The 21,029-nt window shown below is 38.8% G+C and overlaps 1 protein-coding gene across 1 annotated transcript in view; it reads left to right on the plus strand.

The window, feature by feature from the left end:
• Positions 1 to 5,333: 5,333 nt before the first annotated feature.
• The window catches only part of fam110d (family with sequence similarity 110 member D), a 32,580-nt gene continuing 16,884 nt past the window's right edge, over positions 5,334 to 21,029 (plus strand). Inside the window, exon 1 of the mRNA XM_056476059.1 lies at positions 5,334 to 5,420. The gene's annotated coding sequence lies outside the window, so the exon portion shown is untranslated. The remainder of the gene's footprint in view (positions 5,421 to 21,029) is intronic.

Below are 21,029 nucleotides of genomic sequence, written 5' to 3' on the forward strand. Positions count from 1 at the left end.
TCACATCACACCCAAATCACATCACATCACAATCACATCCGAATCACAACCGAATCACATCACACCCAAATCACATCACGTCATAATCACATCCAAATCACACCCACAATCACATCGGAATCACATCACATCCGAATCACATCACACCTACAATCACCTCTGAAAGCATCTAGTGGACTCAGACATGGCTCCAAACAAATCGACGCTGTTTTTTAGCCTTTATAAAGCACATAAACAGCTATTCCCTCAATAAAATCAGTGTTAGCCATTTAGCAACAAAGCTACAGTCAGCCCTGCCCACCACGCGAATCAGCATCTGTTCTGAAGTGAATTCAACGCGCGGATGAAGCGGATTTGACGCACGAATAAAGCGGATTGAGATGCTCGAATGAAGCAGATTTTGATGTGAGAATGAAGCGAGTAAACTCAAAATGTTCACGCGTCTACTTCCACGCGAACAGCGCAATTTATCCGCGTGTTCCGCGTCTGGTGTGAACACAGCATAAAAGAGGCAGCCTCAGAGAGTGATAACAAATGATTTGTGTGGTATTTTTAGCTGAAACTTCACACACACACACACACACACACACACACACACACACACACACACACACACACACACACACACACACACACACACACACACACACACACACACACACACACACTCTCTCTGAGACATCAGAGACTTATTTTACATCTTGTAAAAATGGGCTTAATAGGTCTCCTAGGTGCAATAGGTGATTGTCTTCAGAAACATTTTTTGTTGTGCTAGTTGAAAGTCTCTTCACATTACAATAATAATGATTAAAGTAAATGATCTGAATGCATTTATGTATGTTATATTCTGCGTAAGACATAAAACAAAAAAAAATTTTTATCCAATTAAATATTGTAAGGCCGACAACCCCCATAATTCTGATAAATAGCTCAAACTGTCTGTCAGCAAATGTAGATTTGTACTGCACACCCCTGTTCGCGCAGATCCACTGTTTGCGCATTCACATGCGCCGCAGTCACGTGGACACAAGTGACTGCTGTTAAAATCAAATGCTGAATCAAAACTTCAAAATCCTGAATCAATATTAGAGTTAGTTTTGCACACTGGAGGAAGGACGACACCATGACTGAAGTATTTCTTTTAGACAGGTGATGTTCTGTGTTAAAAGTATTTTAGTCACGCAGAGCTGATGTAGATTGTGTTGTTATGAATGCGTTATATCAACACAATCTCACGGCAATTCGTAACTTTTTGATTAAGTGGCTAATTCGTATCAATTCATACGATCTAAAGCTGCGGTCACACTGCACTTTTCTTCCCATAGACTTCCATTCATAAGCTCGCGAATGCGTCAGACCAGAAACACAAGTTCATGCGTCAAGTTGCGAAATCGCATCACCTGACTGCGTGAGACCAATCGAAGATCAAAATATGACCTCTCTGGACAGATTTAAAACATGGAGCAATCGCTCGCTTTTTTAATGTCTAATCATCTTGTTTAATCCCGCACCTTTTCGCAGCACCGCATGACAGAATTTGGCATTATCAAACTCTAGTGTGACCGCAGCTTGATTCGTACTATTTAGTACGATTTGCTCATCACCCAATGACTGTTGGGTTTAGGGGTGGGGTGCCACGCCTCTTTTAAAATCGTACATTTTTGTATGACTCGTACGAATTTGATCGAATTAGCAACTAAACTGACAAAACGTAAAATGCTTACGTTTTCCCGTGAGATCAGGCTGGTTATATGCACAGAAGTGTTGTTCAGCCACTGAAATCTTCTGGTGAAAGATTGATGTGACTATTTTCAGTTTCACAAGGTCCTTTTACAGCATCGATAATGTAGATATTTATTTAGTTTAACAACAAAACATCATTAATAGCGCTATTCCGCCTAGCCTGCTTTACTGAGCTGATGTTGTTTTATATTCACATTGGTTCATTTTTGAACAATGACAGCCTTTGACGCCCTCCCTATTGACCTTATTCTTCAATGCGGAAGTGCGTGTGTTTTTGCGATTGTTTTAGAACTTCCGATTCAGTTGCCTATGGGAGAAATGACTAGGAATAATAAACGGCAAAAAACGATCAAACTACTTACTCTACAAACAAGTGTTTGCATTACAATACAGACAAAGTAGAATAATATAATGAGAAAATATCAGTTTGCAACACCAAGCAGCAAAACGAGCTGTTTTTAATGTTTAAAAATGAATGGAAGTGAATGAGACCGGAAGTTTTGAGCCAAAATGATTCAAATGGCTGCGCCCACTCGTATGCGGAGAATAAGGTGAATATCGTTTACCAATACTGAAATAGCATGGCTTAGTAATAAGTGTAAATCCTGCACGTTGCCGGCCAACCACTATACATACAGTAGTTGCTTTAGGACAAAGCGCTTGAGAGAGTAAGACCAGCAATCCTTGCATGCATGAAAGATTGCATATTATGACAAGTTTTGCTTGCTACACCACTGAAAACCTGCTAGATATAATAGTTTTTTTCATTGGGAATAGTATTATAAGGTACTATAAAGTTTTCTAACTAGCGAATGACATGATCTAGTGCAGGGATGGGCAAACTCGATCCTCGAGGGCCGGTGTCCCTGCATAGTTTTGCACCAACCCTAATCAAACACACCTGCTTGTAGCTTTCTAGTGATCTTGAAGACACTAATTAGGGTGTTCAGGTGTGTTTGATTAGTGTTGGAGCAAAAGTCTGCAGGGACACCGGCCCTCGAGGATCGAGTTTGCCCATGCCTGATCTAGTGGGTCTCTCTCATCCTTAATGTGCACGTTGGTGATTTTTTAGGAGGCATGGCTTTGGAGAGATTGCATTTGAAAGATATTATACTAACGGATAGCATTTCAGCAGATCACCTACTGCACTTTTAAGCCGAGTTTACATTTCATAACTGTTGGATCCCATTATATGACCTTTTTGTCCAAAGTATCATAATCATAATACACAATTACTTAACATGGAGATGATGATGATAGTATTGTTTTAACATACATTTTGAATACCCAAAACTGCATCGTTGTGTAACTAAGTGGCCAAAACGCACAGTGTTACCTGTTTTAGATGAAATAGCTGTTAGGTAAATCGACCCCAAGTCTTTCAGTGAAACAAATTCAATAGTGGAATCAATGATATTAAAATCAGCAACATGTATTCATAATAATCATTTAAATAACGGAGTAACTGTGGATTTTCAACAACAGGTCTGTATGGTGAATGGATAACTGCAGATCAATGGATAACCATGATAAGCTATCAGTGACGGCTCCTCGTCCAGAAAACACGACTCTGGGTGAGCATCTAAACATCTGAGCATGTAGTGCGGTGAGCTTGTGGTAATGAAGAGAACGTTAAGATTAGATTAGTGCTTGGTGTTTGGTGAACATTGGCTCAATGATGTTTTTGTGATTGACCTCCCTGCAGGGGATCATCAGGAAAACAGGTGAGAGACACCTGGAAAGTAGAAAGTAGAGAGAACTTGGAAAGTAGAGAGTAAATGAAGACGGTTAATTACAAAAAAAAAATTCATTCATTTATTTTCCCTCAGCTTAGTCCCTTTATTTACCAGGGGTCACCACAGCGGAATGAACCACCAACTTATCCAGCATATATTTTAAGCAGCGTATGGCCTTCCAGCTGTAACCCATCACAGGGAAACGCCCATACACACTCATTCATATTCATACACTACAGAATTTAGTTTATTCAATTTACCTATAGTGCATGTGTTTGGACTGTGAGGAAAACCGTAGCACCTGGAGGAAACCCATGCCAACTCCACACAGAAATGCCAACTGACCCAGCCAGAACTCGAACCAGCAAGCTTCTTGCTGCGAGGTGACAGTGCTAACCACTGAGCCAGATTGATGCCCTAAATTACTCAGTATTTAACCGTAATATGAACTGTATTACACCGTAGAAAAGTTATGTAGCATGGTACTGTATTTTAAAGTTGCATTGTGGAAAATGACTGTATATTTCACAGTAAAGATATACAATACTGTAAATACATATACAGCCAGATAAATTGTGCTGTAAATGATTTATAGTAAGACGAACTGCTGCTGTAGATTCTACAGGGTTGGGTTGAAAACACATAAAGGAACCCACAGGACATAAAGGAATACCCATTTCATACTTAAGGGCAGGGATGTCACTAGACCCCATTTTCAGTGGTACGTGCCCCAGTAAAAATTGCCAGTGCCACAGTGAATGCTTTAATAAGCATTTAACACACACACACACACACACACACACACACACACATATATATACATATATATATATATACATATAATTATGAATAATTAGTAATTATGAATGATTTGGATATATAGATATATATATATATATATATATATATCCAAATCATTCATAATTACTACCCAATAAATACCAAACTAACTAAATTTCTCGTTTTGTACTTAATGACAAAACACTAAATCATTTATTTTGGGAGTGTACTTACTGTAAAGTGTTTTGGGTTGACTTTTCCAATTGCATTAAACAATTCTCATTTCCAACAACCCCCTCCCCCCCTAATTAATTTGTTATTAATTAATTTTTTTTCTGGCTAAAATTTTCAACCATAAATGTAAATTGTCAAAGAAACACCTTTACTTGTTTATTTTTTTAAGAAAGGGCTTTGGTTTATATGTGAACTCCTTAAAAGACTCTAACGATTATATTGCATATAAAACTTTCTTTGGTGTAAATCATTTAAACTCGTTTAATTTGCTGAAATTTTATTTATGAAACCCTTTTTATCTCTTTTGTTCATATTGTATGTTTGTTGCATAATATTAATAAAAAAGCTTGCATGTGAAAGTTTGCAGCCAGATATTATTGATTTATCAGGGATCACCACAGCGGAATGAACCGCCAATTACAATAAGAACTCCAGCACTGAGACTACACTGAACTCTCCAACACTCATTCTTATACTCTTCACACACATTCTCTCAATCTTGCACTCTCTCTCATACTCATTCTTGCACTCGCACACACACACACACACACACACACACGCGCGCGCACACACACGCACACACACAGCCAGTATGTCTATTACAGTATGTCTATTTAATCTTCCCGCATGACAAAAACAACACTATAAAACACTTTAATATGAGTTCACTAATGTCTAAAGCGTTTTGTCTTTTATAGTGCAAGTCAACCCCCCCAAAAAACAGTCTCCCTCCCTCTGCTGTCGCGTTTGTGTTGGGGGTCGGTTTACACTCATACCTGCCCGCCCACCGGAGTGGGATGATCCCGGTGAATCCACGAGCTCGAGCCGCTACTCCGAGAGTCACTTCAGTACGCAAAGAGCCGCAGTACACACACACTGAACGGAGATTACACAGCTCTCACATGTGGATACCGATCAACACACACGGTAAGAGCTTTATAGGACACTAGTCACTCACTTCTGATAGATATTGGACTGTTTTAGGATGTAAAGCGAGTGTAGTTTAAACCCGAAGTCGCGACATTTGGATATAAATGCGTGGTTTCCGTCGCAAGTTTGAAATTGTTTTCTGCTCAATCACGGTCTTCGTAAAGTGTTTTAGGGTCTGGATAAGGTTTGTTGGGAATGAAGGTTTACACAGGGTATGGATCGGAGAATTGTTATTTTGTTTTTGGTAAATAATTGATGTACTGCAGCTTTCGTTGAGCTTATGGATAGGCTAGAACAAAGTACAAATTGTAGTTTCATTTATTAAATAGCCTAAGTGGTGTATTATAATGAGTGGATTTTGTTTTCATATAAGTGAGAAATTGTTGTACATAAAATATTTTGTATCCGCTTTACTTTAATCATATGTTAACAGTTTTGGAAACTGCTTTAGCATAGCCTAATGTTGATGGATGTATTTTAGTGTGTGTAATGAGGAATGTAGTCTGGTCGATTTGCTTAATATAATTAATAATAATTTTAAAAAGGATTACTTTTTTTCTGTTAAAGATTTCAATCTAATACTTTAAGTACACTTTGGGAATTTTGCGCCTCTGGTGGCAACAAACCGAATTGCAATAATAATGATTAGCGGTGTTTAAATTCCCATACACGTTCATGTACACTAAAAAAAAGAGCTGATTTACAGTAGTTTCTGTGTATTTGGGATGTTCAAATTAACCTATACTGATAGCATAAGATGATGCCTAATAAGAAAGCAGCCCATAGAAAGCAAGACACGCTCAAAAAAACAGAACAAAAGATGCTGTTATTTCAAAAGTCTAAATGTTAGTTTAGATTTGGTCCTAAAAATGAATTAAAAAATGAACAGTGGTGGTTTTGTCCGTATCTGACCCAAAATTGTCTTGAAATAACCCAGCATTTTTTTCAGAATTTCAGTATATTTTGGAACAGAGCTCAGTAGTTTTTCCTGCAGATTAAATAATTAGGGTAACACTTTATTTTAGGTGTCCTCGTTACCCATGTTCCTTGTACTTACTATAGTAATTACAATGCATAATTACTCTCTAAAAATTCCTGGGCTGTTTTAACCTACCGTTGGGTCAAATATGAACAAACCAAATGTTAGGTTCATTTTCTATTCAATACATTTTTAATTGATGTTTTTTTTTTTATTACATTTTTAAACCTAACTGTTGGGTTTGCAATACCTGACCCAGCACTGCATTTAAACAACTTTTTTTTTTAGAGTGAACATTCATCTAACCCGATTCCTTACCCATAGTATATACATTATTGTTACACAGTAGTTACAAGGAAATAATAAAGTGTAATTGAATATGGACAAACCCAATGTTGTGTTCATTTTAAAATTCTATAAATTTTTATTGATGGATTTTTTTAACTATGGTTGGGTTTCTGATATTTGACCCAACACTGCATTTAAACAACCCAACATATTTTTGTTTTAGAGAGAACAAGCATCTAACCCTATTCCTAACCATCATCCTGACCCTAACCATATAACAAATACAGGTAATGAATTCATATTACTCTGTAGTTACAAAGACAAAGTGTAAGTGAAGTATGGACAAAACCAATGTTGTGTTCATTATTTAATTTAATACAATTTAATTGATGGATTTTTTTAAATAACAATGTTTATCTCAATGGTTGGGTTTGCAATGTCTGACCCAGCATTGCATATAAACAACCCAGCATTTTTTTTTAAATCGAGTGAACATGCAACTAATCCTAGCTCTAACCCTCATCTTGACCCCAACCATATAATAAATACATGTAATTAATTAATAATACTCACTAGTTACAAGGACACAATAAAGTGTAAGTGAAGTATATCAATGTTGTGTTCATTTTTACATTTAATTTGATGAATTTCTTTACATTACATATTGGGTTTCCAATATTTGACCCAACATTGCATTTAAACAACCCAACATATTTTTTTTATATTGAACAAGCATCTAACTCTCATCCTGACCCTAACCATATAACAAATACATCTAATTAATTAATATTACTCTGTAGTTACAAAGACGTAATAAAATATAAGTGACGTATATGGACGAAACCAATGTTGTTTTCATTTTTACATGTCATTTCATTTTTATTGATGGATTTTTTACATTTTGGTTGGGTTTCCAATATTTGACACAACATTGCATTTAAACAACCCAACATTATTTTGTTTAGAGTGAACATGCAACTAAGCCCATTCCTAGCCTCATCCTGAGCCTAACCATATAATAAATACATGTAATTAATTCATATTACTCTGTACAGGGACACAAAGTGTAAGAGAAGTATGAACAAACCCAGTGTTGTGTTCATTTTTGAAATTAATAAAAATTTTAAATTGATGGATTTTTAAATTACATTTTTTAACCCAACTGTTGGGTTTCCAACATTCAAGCATTGCATTTAAACAACCCAGCATTATTTTTAAATAGAGTGAAAATGCAACTAGGCATGGGATGATAACAGTTATCAAGGTATACCGCGGTTTGGGGGAAAAAAAAAGAAATCAGTTTTAAAACTGCCAAAATTTTCTGTAATATCGTTCCTAAGGTATGTAGCAGTATGTCCATAAGATATCCAAACATGCTGATTTAAAGGGTATTGAAGTTGTGTTTTTGAAAATAATGAAGACAGAAGTCACCGATTCATTTGAAATATTCACCCTGACATGTTTACTGCTTCAAAAAATGTATAATATTTCTCAGAATAAAATATATTGTGTCCAAAGGGGGAAAAATGTGTTGTTTTTTACTCATTTAGACATTTAAAATTATGTATTTCAGAGCAATAATACTGTGAAACCGTGAGATTTTTATTTCAAGGTGATCATACCATCAGAATCTATTACCGGCCCATACATGCAACTAACCCTATTCCTAACCCTCCTCCTGACCCTAACCATATAGTAAATACATGTAATTAATTAAATAACATTACTCAGTAGTTTCAAAGACATAATAAAGTGTAAGCGAAGTACGAACAAACCGAGTATTGTGTTCATTATTTAAATTTCATTTCATTGATGGATTTTTTACAACTCAGGCTCATTTTGAAAACGTAGTCCCATGGACGCTTCTGTAGACCGCAAAACACGTCCCCGGGAGGTACGTATTTTTGCAGGTTTTTGTTTTCGTGAATCCACGAGAGGCAGATGAGTGCGCTTTTTCATATCTCAAATTTCTCTCACGAGTGTCGTTCACACCCGCTGTTCTCACGTTGACCCACCAGAGGCCGCTGTCGACCGAATGTCTGTCTGACTGACTGGCCGACCGACCAATCGACAGACCCATCCTCCTCCTTCTCTAAACCCAACCAATTTTATCAATTGACCCACCCACCCACTTGTCTAAACCCAACCAACGATTTACAAAAGCTGTTCAGAAAAAGAAAAGCCCTCGTCTGATTTTTACCAGGTTTTGGGATTTTACCATATTCTCACCCTGTTATTCACTCGTTCATTTTAGTTTTTGGATACTCTTTTCGTCTTACCTGATTTCTGGAACCGCTCTTCCCCGGACTCGAACACCGTCGTCATGGTCATCTCCTCTCTGCGTCTCAAGTCGGCCGACGTACATGACAAGCTAACTGGACAAACTGGTTACAGCAGGAAAGCCCTCCACACGGGGTAAGCGGTCAGCCTGTATGCTCGAAAAGGAATGCCGTCATACCGCCCCGTAGCATTCATTTAAAAAAATGAAATGCAGCCATACGTATCCTCGGCTACATAATTCGCGGTCTCCAGAAACATCCGTCGGACTACATATTCAGAATGAGCCTGTGTTGATATTTCAAATTACGGTTGGGTTTCCAATATTTGACCCATCATTGCATTTAAACAACCCAACATTATTTTTTTAATGAAGTGAACCCTATTCCTACCCTAACCTATAATAAATACAATTAATATTACTCAGTAGTTAATTAAGCGTAAGCCAAATTAACAATGTTTTGCAAATGCAACATGTTGCTTAAACACAAGGAGAGATTGTTTGTTCATTATGACCTCTGCTCTCATCTAGATTATCTCAGCTATTATGTAAGTTTATTACCTGGAGTTTACACAGTGCAAAAGCGGTGTAAAACCAGCCCTTAGCAAAAAGAACAAGGAAAGTGAAAAGACCACGTGTGTGTGTGTGTGTGTGTGTGTGTGTGTGTGTGTGTGTGCGCGTGTTTTGTTTTAAACACCACATGCAGCCACCTAATTACATTTCCACCAAGCCAAATGCACCCAGATATCCTAATCACCAATGATCTTTTAACAATGTGTTTGGCTTTGTGGCATTATGCGTATGGCTTAATGGCATTATGTTTCTTGCGTTATGTGTAAGTGGATACGGCAAAGCTCATAACCCTCCCCCTACCAAAGAGTTGTACTTAGACTAGGTGCACAAACCATGCACAAACTTTCCGCAAGGTCAGCAGCAGTATCATCAACCAGACTAAACAGCCCCAAAAAGTAGACCAAACGCTGGGTTTTCACCTGTTGAGAGCACTTCAGACTGGTGTATTGTCTTCAGGAGCTCATAATAGGATAAACACGTGTCTACAGCAGCGGCGACGTGCTGTTGCATGTCAAATATAAACATCGGCGTGATGCTGGAGGTGTGATGTTGCTCTGCAGATGGTCTTATTATTGTGCAAATGTTTACTAAAGTGCATTGAGATCTAATATATCTGCTGGCAAACTGCAGTCTTTGTAGTGAATTAGGTTTGCACAATAAAAGTGATAATAAAAACATAACATTTTGATAGGGCGACTCGGAGGTTTAGTGGTTAGAACTGTTTCCTCACAGCAAGAGGGTCACTGGTTTGAGTCCCAGCTGGGCCAGTTGGCATTTCTGTGTGGAGTTTGCATGTTCTCCCCGTGTTGGTGTGGTTTTTCGTCGGGATAAGTTGGCAGTTTATTCCACTGTGGTGACCCCTGATGAATAATGGGACTAAGCTGAAGGAAAATGAATGATGAATGAACATTATGATATTTTGAACTGTAAAAAAAAACTTGTAAATTAGCAGTTTTTGGTATTTTGTAATATTTTTTTTTTGTTTATTTATGCTTTTAAATGGTATATAACTTTAATTATTTAACTTTTAATGTTTAAAAGCTTGTAAGTGATTTTTATTGACATGTTTAGTAGATTTGAAGTGTTGATATATATATATATATATATATATATATATATATATATATATATATATATATATATATATATATATATATATATATATATATAAATAACGGCAGATCTGTAGAAGAACTGGATTAGTGCAACACAACGGTTCTGGACAACGGAGGTGAGGATCCAATGGCAGGGTTTTTATTGACTAAGAATGGTCAGGCAGGCAACGGTCAAACACAGGAGCAAACAGAATCATCAGGGGCAATTCAAAAGAGTAGTCAAAAACAGGCAAGTGAACGGTTTAGGCATGGGAAAAGAAGGCAAGGAAAACGCTTTGTAATCGTTACAGATAACAACAAGACTCAGCCCTGAAGTGTGTGTGTTAAGCTGCGGTCACACTGGACTTTTCTCCACATAGACTTCCATTCAAACGCACTTGAATGCATCAGACCAAAAACGCAAGCTTGAGCGACAAGTTTCGCAGTTCGCTGCGTTGCAAAGTTCAAGCTTGGTGAACTCTGACCTGCAAAATCGCATCACGTGACTGTGGAGACCAAAGATCAAAACATGACCTCTTGGACAGAAAATTTAAATATGAACCAATCGCTTTTTAAAATGTCTAATCATCTTGTTTAATCCCGCCCTGATTCGCAGCGCCATACAACAGAATTTCTCAGGCCCAAAAACTAGTGTGACCGCAGCATTAAGTTTTCTCCCCGTAGACTTCCATTCATACGCACACAAATGCGTCAGACCAAAAACGCAGGGTCATACGTCAAGTTTTGCAGTTCGCTGCGGTGCAAAGCTCAAGCTTGGTGAACTCTGACCTACGAAATCACATCATATGATTGCGTGAGACCAATCGAGGATCAAAACATGACCTCTCTGGACAGAAATTTTAAATATGGAGCAATTGCTTGCTTTTTTAATGTCTAAACATCTTGTTTAATCCCGCCCCTTTTCGCAGTGACGTACAACAGAATTTCGACAACTCAAACTCTAGAGTGACCACAGCTTTATGCTGTTTATATAGTCCAAGATATCAGACCATGATGAGTTACCAGGTGTGTTCAATCAGTGTAAATGAGGGAACCAGTGTGTGCGTGCGAGGTGCATGCTGGGAGTTGTAGTTTGTATATGTTGCATGTGTGTAGTTCTCCAGTGATCCGCTGTAGCTAGATTGCTGGTGACTGTAACAATTAGATGTTTATTTCTTGAGTTTCCTTGACTTATTTTCAGAGTTCACACCTATATCTCACTGAAAAAACTTTTTTCTGACAATTATGTGATTTCTTCCCATAGTTGACTTCTATTATCAACATTCTATGTTAACCTCATGCAAATTCCCTTTTTTTTTCATAGAGTTTATAAATTGCAATTTTTACTTCTAATTTTGTATTTTTAAGTTTACATTTTGCGATTTACTGTCAATATATATTTTAAATTTCACATTTTTGTCCAGCATTGAAGGAGTTTACATCATGAAATTCAGAAGTTTACGTCTTCAGATTTGGACTTTTGGTGTATATCGTACAGAATTATTGCTTTTCTGAAAAAAAAAAACCTTTTATCGTAAAAATCTTGACCTTGAAAAATTTTGACCTCTGTTGTGAGAATACGGAGTTTACATCATGCAATTTAGATTTTTTTTCCTGTTCGAGTAACAAGATCAAGACACCAACCACATTTATGGCCATTTTACACATTTTTCTATGCGCGAACTGATGCCGTGGGGGGGTGTGCGGGAACAGAAGAGTGCGGGCGGGTGGGGGGGGGTTGGGTATCTGCGTGAACTGAGGAGCAGGGGGGGGGGGGTGTTGTTGGGGAGACGGGGGGTGCGCAGAGGGTTGCGCAAACTGAAGAGCAGGGTGGGGGAGTGGGAAAATTGGGAGTGTTGGCAGGTAAGGTCTTGTCTGAGCTTCTGATGATTGGCTCCTTTACTAGTTGGCGGGGCTTCATTCACCATATTGACTGTTACACTTTCCCCATTAAAAACTACACAAGTGACATGTCTTGTGTATTCTAGAGTCTTTTTCGCAACCCAGTACTGGGAAACACCCATACACATTCACACACACTTATACACTACAGCCAATTCTGACAATAACAGTCAAACTTATGAGATGTAAACTCAGAAATGTAAGAATAAAACTCAGGATTATAAACTTTCAATTCTCAGTGTATAACTCCAAGTTTTGAGAAATAAGTATTACAGTGAATTTACGAAAATTTGTAAAATTCGTTTATTAAAAATTGCATGTTACCTTAGAATTTCTGTGGTAAAATTAAAAATGGCAAAAGATTGAAACTCTAATAAGATGCAAACTCTCAATGATATCAATAAGTCTGAACTGTTACGTCAATTCTCAGAGGAAAAATCTAAATTGCATGATGTAAACACAAAATTCCGACTATATCAGTCAGACTTATGAGATGTAAACTCAGAAATGCAAGTATAAAAGTGTGAGTTTATATAAAAAATGATTTTTAATAATAGTTTAAACTTTAATTTGGTTTATTTAGTAACAAAAAGCAAGCATCCATCCATCAATAGGCTGATTTCAGGAATCTGCGGGAATTGTCGGCTTCTAAAGCGCAACCCGAGCTTGTTAACACCGCAGCCACACATTAGGGCTACAAATGTGAGCGTTTTCTTTTGGGGGCAGATGACTATTTCCATGATTGCGCTTGAGGAGAAAATACACGGCTGAAAGAAGAGCAGCATTTTGGCTTTCTGATGTTTTGTGCGGTAAAACAAAACAGCTGCTGTTTTTTCCGCCCTGAACCCATAAAAAGCACTTGCGGGACACACTATCACTGCAGTTTAGACTGTTGTGGTCCCGCCGAGATGACTACGTGTTTGGAGAATCTATAAAAAGAGGGAAGAGGACTGGAAAACAATCGGTTTGAAGCGTGTTCCCTACATAGGGCTCATTTCCAGTCAGCGGGGGTCACCACACACACACACACACACACAGAGATAAAGGTCACTGTGTGTACGATGCACCCTGTGGGCTTCTCTGTGTTTTGAGCATTCGCCCCAGTGGTGATCTGAGTCCTTTCACATTTTATTCATCTCAAAAGAGGGCATCAGCAGCACCTCAGATGAGAAAAGGAGCAAGCAAAAATATATAAAAATAAGAGTTAAAAAGTGAGGCTAAAATCTAATTTGCATGATCAAAAATTTAAATTAATGATGCAGGACAAAGGCTGATGATACAAGTCAGCGTTTCATGATGCAAAGTCCTTCAGCTAAATTCAAACATGTGAGATTATAAACTCTTGAGAATAAAACCTGGGAATAAAACTCAAGGCCGCATGGTGGCTCAGTGGTTAGCACTGTTGCCTCACAGCAAGAAGGTCGCTGGTTTGAATGCCGACTGGGTCAGTTGACATATGTGTTTGCATGTTCTCCCGTGTTGGCGTGGATTTCCTCCAGGTGCTCCGGTTTCCCCCAGTCCAAACACATGAGCTATAGCTGGGATGTCAAACTCAATTCCTGGAGGGCCGCAGCTCTGCACAGTTTAGTTCCAACCTTAATTAAACAGCTGATCAAACTAATTAGGTCTTTTAATATTGTTTGAAACCTACAGGTAAGTGTGTTAAAGCAGGGCTGGAAGTAAATTGTGCAGGGCTGCGGCCCTCCAGGAATTGAGTTTGACACCCCTGCGCTATAGGGGAATTGATTAACTAAATTGGCCATAGTGTGTGTGTGTGTATATGTGTGTGTGTGGATGTTTCCCAATACTGGATTGCATCTGGAAGGGTATATGCTGTGTAAAACATATGCTGGAATAGTTGGCGGTTCATTCCACTGTGTCGACTCCTGATGAATAAAGGGACTAAGCTGCAGGAAAATGAATGATTAAATGGCTTTTAAAAATTAATGTATGGAGGTTTGTTTCTGTCATAAATAAATGTTAGGGTTCTAAACTCAATTTATTTTTCAATTTTACATCTCGTAATTTTGATTTACATTCTCACAATTAGGCATGGGACGATAACCGTTTTCAAGGTATACTTCAGTTTGGAAAAGTCAAGGTTTTAAAACCACCAAAATTGTCTGCTATACCGTTTCTAAGGTATGTGGAAGATTTTTTATTCATGTTTTTTTTTTGTTTTTAGGTCAACAGTATCTCCAGCAGAAAACATATCCAAAGATGCTGTAAAGAAATCAGTGTTTTTGAAACTAATAAAGACAGCAGAAGTCAATGATTCATTTGAATTATTTAGCCGGACGTGTTTACTGTGCCAAAATATTTTAAATGTTTCTTTAAAATAGTATTAAAATATTTTGTGTTCAAAAGGGAGAAAAGTTCTTGTTTTTTTACCCAGACATTTAAAAAGAACTTTTTAGAGCAGTAATCACAATACCGCGAAACCGTGATATTTTTATCCAAGGTTATCATACCGTCAGAATCTTATACCGGCCCATGCCTACTCAGAATGCTGTGTTGACATTATGCAAAACGTTTTTTCCTTTGAATTTTTGCAGTTTACATCTTGCAAATTTAAGCTTTATTCTCAGAATTTATTCTTAGATTTATCTCACATTTATGACTGTGACTAAAGGAGTTTACATCATGAAATTCTGACTTTTATGATCAGAATTCTAGGTCTACATCCTGCATTATTGTTTTTTATTTTTGATCATGCAAATGAAGGTTTTTTTTTAGAGTTCAAATCATGCAGTTCATTTTTATTTTGGAATTCAGAAAGTTAAATCTGCGCCATGTAAAAAAATTGAGCTGAATTGCAACTTTTTACGTCTCAATTTAGACTTTTCAGACTTCTAAGAAAATACAAAATCTATTGCAAATTTTTCCTGACAGTTCAATTGAAAATAAATTTTTTTAAAAAGTTTAATTTTTATTTATCTTAATTTTAAAATAAAAATAAGTTTTAAAAAAGGTAATTGCACCATTTTCATCTCATTTTCTCACAGAATTGTTGGGGGGGAGAATTCTTTTTCAACATGTTCTAGACATGTCATTTTGACATGTTCTAGACACCCGCGAAGAAAAACTCGACACAGAGGAACATAAAACCTCACTGCCAGCTAGCATTTCGGAAGGGTTATAGCAGAGCAACACAAACTGCGAAATTGCAAAAAAACAGTGCAACATTACCAACAACTAATTTTAATGCAAAACAAATGCACTGGCAACACTGTTCATTAATAATGCAACATTAGCAATGGCTAATTTTACTGCTAAATAAATGCAGTCAACACATTGACCACTGCACATTCTTGCATGAATCAGTGGCGCAGATGGGGGCTCCGCGTACACTCATCCCCATCCCACCACCCCAACCCCACGGGTCTTCACATCGAAAGCTGCACATCATCCCCCCCGTCTTCCCTTTGGAAAACTTCGCGCGATCATATGCCACGAACCACTTCGCGCGATCATATGCCACGAACCACTTCGCGCGATCATATGCCATGCATCACTTCGCGCGATCATGTGCCACGCATCACTTCGCGCGATCAAAAGCCACGCATCACTTCGCGGGATCAAACGCCACGCATCACTTCGCGGGATCAAACGCCACGCATCACTTCGCGAGATCAAAAGCCACGCATCACTTCGCGCGATCATAAGCCACGCATCACTTCGCTCGATCAAAAGCCACGCATCACTTCGCGCGATCATAAGCCACGCATCACTTCGTGCGATCAAAAGCCACGCATCACTTCGCGCGATCATAAACCACGCACCACTTCGCGCGATCATAAGCCACGCATCACTTCGCGCGATCATAAGCCACGCATCACTTCGCGCGATCATAAGCCACGCATCACTTCGCGCGATCATAAGCCACGCATCACTTCGCGCGATCATAAGCCACGCATCACTTCGCGCGATCATAAGCCACGCTCCACTTCGCGCGATCATATGCCACGCATCACTTCGCGCGATCATAAGCCACGCTCCACTTCGCGCGATCATATGCCACGCATCACTTCGCGCGATCATATGCCACGCATCACTTCGCTCGATCATAAGCCACGCATCACTTCGCGCGATCATAAGCCACGCACCACTTCGCGCGATCATAAGCCACGCACCACTTCGCGCGATCATAAGCCACGCACCACTTCGCGCGATCATAAGCCACGCACCACTTCACGCGATCATAAGCCACGCACCACTTCGCGCGATCATAAGCCACGCACCACTTCGCGCGATCATATGCCACGCACCACTTCGCGCGATCATAAGCCACGCACCACTTCGCGCGATCATAAGCCACGCACCACTTCGCGCGATCATATGCCACGCACCACTTCGCGCGGTCATATGCCACGCACCACACCAACTTCATTACACATGCTATGAAGTTTGTCACACCTACGCGACTGTGCACTTCATGGTTTCTGAACGCCTCACAATTCATTCTCAAAATATGTCAGCATCTACACTTCGCAGAGGACAACAGCCAATCACATGACTTTTCCATTGTTGCGTAAACGTGATTGGCTATCATTTGCACTAGAGTATTTCGCATGGAGCGACCTAACCGGCATGGCATCTGCATGACGATTTAAAGTTCACGTGAATCTTTAACGCCGACATAAGAAAAACAACATGTAAAAAGTGACTTTAAATAAGCCGGTTTCATTCAGTGAACCACCTTCAGTCATGTAGTTCAGGTCAAAAATATGTAATCTGCGCAGCGCGACTAGTCGATGTCAATCAAAAAGCGTCACAGCAAAGCATTAAAGTCGATTAGTCAAGTAGTCGGTGCAACCCCTATTATAGACTCACTAATGCATTTCACATTGTCATCAACAGTATTTTCATGATTTATTTACCCCTTCATTATTAATATTGAATTGCCAAATCCCAACGCTACGATGCTCATGGGATGTCTGACAGCTGTATAAGCGGGTCGCTCATAGACACACGTCCTGTTAATTGTCCTGGGCTTAAATAAAGTGGCGTTATTTTTTTTTCTGCCCAATCAGTGGCAGATCTGTGACGGCACATGAATGCTTTGTCATGCTCATCAGACATCGTTCTGACAGCGCCGGTAACCAGTGATCTTTGCTGAGGTGCTGACAGGAGATCAGGGCTATTTCTGAGCCACTTTGGGCCTGTTTGTGAGCAGCGAGGCAGACTAGCGGCTAATGAGAGAGGACAGCTGACAGCTTCAGTGGAGGTTATGAAGCAGGAGAAATGGCAGAGAACTCATGTGGGGGTTATAGTGACACAGCCTGGATTTGGAATTATTTATGAGTGGAGTATATACTAGAGGTGTACTTTTGACCATTATTATGATATTTGGATCAAACTCAGAGCAGCTCAAAGGTAAAATTAACAAATTTTCATGCACGTGTATAATTTTATATTAGAGATAAGACGATATGTAATTCACATATTAAAATATTTTTCTTTGTTATGTCTATAATTTACATACGTGTTATATTTTAGATGATTAATCATCAATTTATATTTATAGACTTATTAAATATTTAGCTTTGTCTTCATATTAATATATAAAACATTTTATTTTGTTGTTGTTTTGTGTGAGTGTGTGTGTGCGCGCATGCATGTATTTATAATATATATATATATATATATATATATATATATATATATATATATATATATATATATATATATATATATATATATATGAGTGGGTGAATGAAAGATAGAGTGAATAAATGGAGTGAGAGAGTGGGTGAGTGTGTCCTTGTTGGGTCGTTTTGGTGTGGCGGGCGCTGCCAGTGTGTTTTCAGTATTCTGTTTTTGAATGAAGGAGAGAGAGTGAATGGGTGAAAGAGTTAGTGAATGAATGAATAAATGAATGAGTAAGTGTGCGAATGAAGGAGAGACTGAGTGAATGAATGGAGTGAGTGAATAAAATGATTGAATGAAGGAGAGAGTGAATGAATGAAGAAGTGAGAGAGGAAGTGAGTAAATGAGTGAGTGAGTGAGTAAGTGGGTGAATGAAGGAGAGAGAGAGAGAGAGAGAGAATGGGTGAAAGAGTTAGTAAATGAATGAATAAATGAATGAGTAAGTGTGTGAATGAAGGAGACAGTGAGTGAGTGAATGAATGGAGTGAGTGAATAAAATGAATGAACGAAGGAGAGAGTGAATGAGTGGATGAATGAAGGAGAGAGGGAGAGAATTAATAAATAAATGTGAGTAAGTGAGTGAATGAATGAAGGATAGAGTGAGTGAATGAATGGAGTGAGTGGATAAAATGAATGAATGGAGAGAGTGAATGAGTGGATGAATGAAGGAGAGAGGGAGTGAATTAATAAATAAATGTGAGTGAGCGAGTGAATGAATGAAGGATAGAGTGAGTGAATGAATGAGTGAGTGAGTGAATGAATGAGTGAGTGAGTGAATGAAGGAGAGACTGAATGAATGGAGAGAGTGAATGAATGGATGAATGAAGGAGAGAGGGAGTGAATTAATAAATAAATGTGAGTGAGCGAGTGAATGAATTAAGGTTAGGGTGAGTGAATGAATGAGTGAGTGAGTGAATGAAGGAGAGAGTGAATGAATGGATGAATGAAGGAGAGAGGGAGTGAATTAATAAATAAATGTGAGTGAGTGAGTGAATGAATTAAGGTTAGAGTGAGTATATGAATGAGTGAGTGAGTGAATGAAGGAGAGACTGAATGAATGGAGAGAGTGAATGAATGGATGAATGAAGGAGAGAGGAAGTGAATTAATAAATAAATGTGAGTGAGTGAGTGAATGAATGAAGGATAGAGTGAGTGAGTGAATGAATGAATGAATGTTATTCTCCCTCTAGATTATTCTGCCAACACACTGTTGATTTAAGTGTTTTATATGCCGTGCAGTTGTTGAATCCAGGTCGCCCTCGTGAACACAATAGGGAATCAATGCAGTTCTGCTGCTGGTGTTTTGTATGAGTGGAAACCAGGTTCATGATTTCTGCCCCTTTGATTGTTTGACTTTAGACGTGCAGAAGAATCAATCCCATCAACCCTATGGCCTCTTCAGAAGTCACGTTTGCTAGAGTCTGTGTGTTATAATCTCAATCTCACGCCAATTCCTAATTTTCTTACTTTATACTAATTTGTGCGATCTCATTCATACATTTTAGTATGATTAGCGGGATTTGGAGGACACGCCTCCTATTAAATGCAATTGAAGTCAGAATTATTAGCCCTCCTGTTAAATTTGAGTTCTTATATCTATCTATATATATAGCTGGGACTCGAACCAGCGACCTTCTTGCTGGTGGAATTCATTTAATTAATAAATGCCTTAATATAAGAAATTTATTAGCATTTTAATCCATAGCAACACCCTAGCAAGCAGCCTGACGCCATGCATCCTGCATAATTACACCCTAGAAACCACCTACACTAGTAACCGCGCAACACCGCTGATGTGCTACATTACACTTCAATTTAACATGAACTAAAATGTATAAATCGAGATGCATTTAATTGTTTATGGGTGGAAAATGTGCAGATTTTGTCAAGATGATTTAATATAATTAGATGCACAAATGGGCAACATTATATTAATAACCCTAGCAACCAGCCTGATCCATGCTACTTGTAACTGATGGACGTTGAGTTGAGGATCCACGTGCAGTACTTTATTACAGAGAATGGTCAGGCAGGCAGTGGTCACAATCAGGAGCAAACGGTAACATGCATTGAAATCCAGAAGCGTAGATAGATAAAAAGAAAATGGTCGATACAGATGGCAGGCAGGATAAACAAAACAAGGCGAGGGTCAAAACACCGATAGACTAACCACGGAAAAAACTTTGTAATGTTACAGGGTATGTACCAACAAGTAGGGGCACCGCTGGCCGCCACGGGCCCTCTGACAAGTGGTCACGGACGAAAGTGGAGAGCGGGTGGGGGTGGGGGGGGGGGGGGGTTGATTGTGATCGCGGATAGGGGGGGTTAATCACGGATGAAAGTGAAGAGCAGGGGGGGTGTTGAGTTGTGGGGATCGCGGATGAAATTTAGGGGGGGGGGGTTGGTTGGAGGCCCTTGATAATGTTTTTGTGGGCCCCCTAAATGTATGGGCCCTTAGAATAGAATAGTCCTAAACCCCCCTCCCCCTGGGCCCCTGCCAACAAGACTCAGCAATGTCTGTGTGTGTGCTGTTTATTTGGTTCAGGCAGGGCCGGATTAACGAATGGGCATTATGGGCAGCTGTAATCAATGGAAAACCGAGACAGGTGTGTTTATATGTGGTGCCTAAAGGGAGTTGTAGTTCACATGGTGGCAGAATTGTTGTCCAAGTGAAAGTGAATCCTCTCCAGCGATCTATGAGGGTTAGATTGCTGGTGATCGTGACACTACTGCATAGCAGCCTTCCTCAAAATTCTGCCGAACATATTTGAAACTATATAATATAATAAAATAAATAATAATAAAAATTAAAATAATAACAATTTAAGTGTGGATATTTAGGC

Source organism: Danio aesculapii, chromosome 16, assembly GCF_903798145.1.
Source record: "Danio aesculapii chromosome 16, fDanAes4.1, whole genome shotgun sequence".
Lineage (NCBI taxonomy): Eukaryota > Metazoa > Chordata > Actinopteri > Cypriniformes > Danionidae > Danio > Danio aesculapii.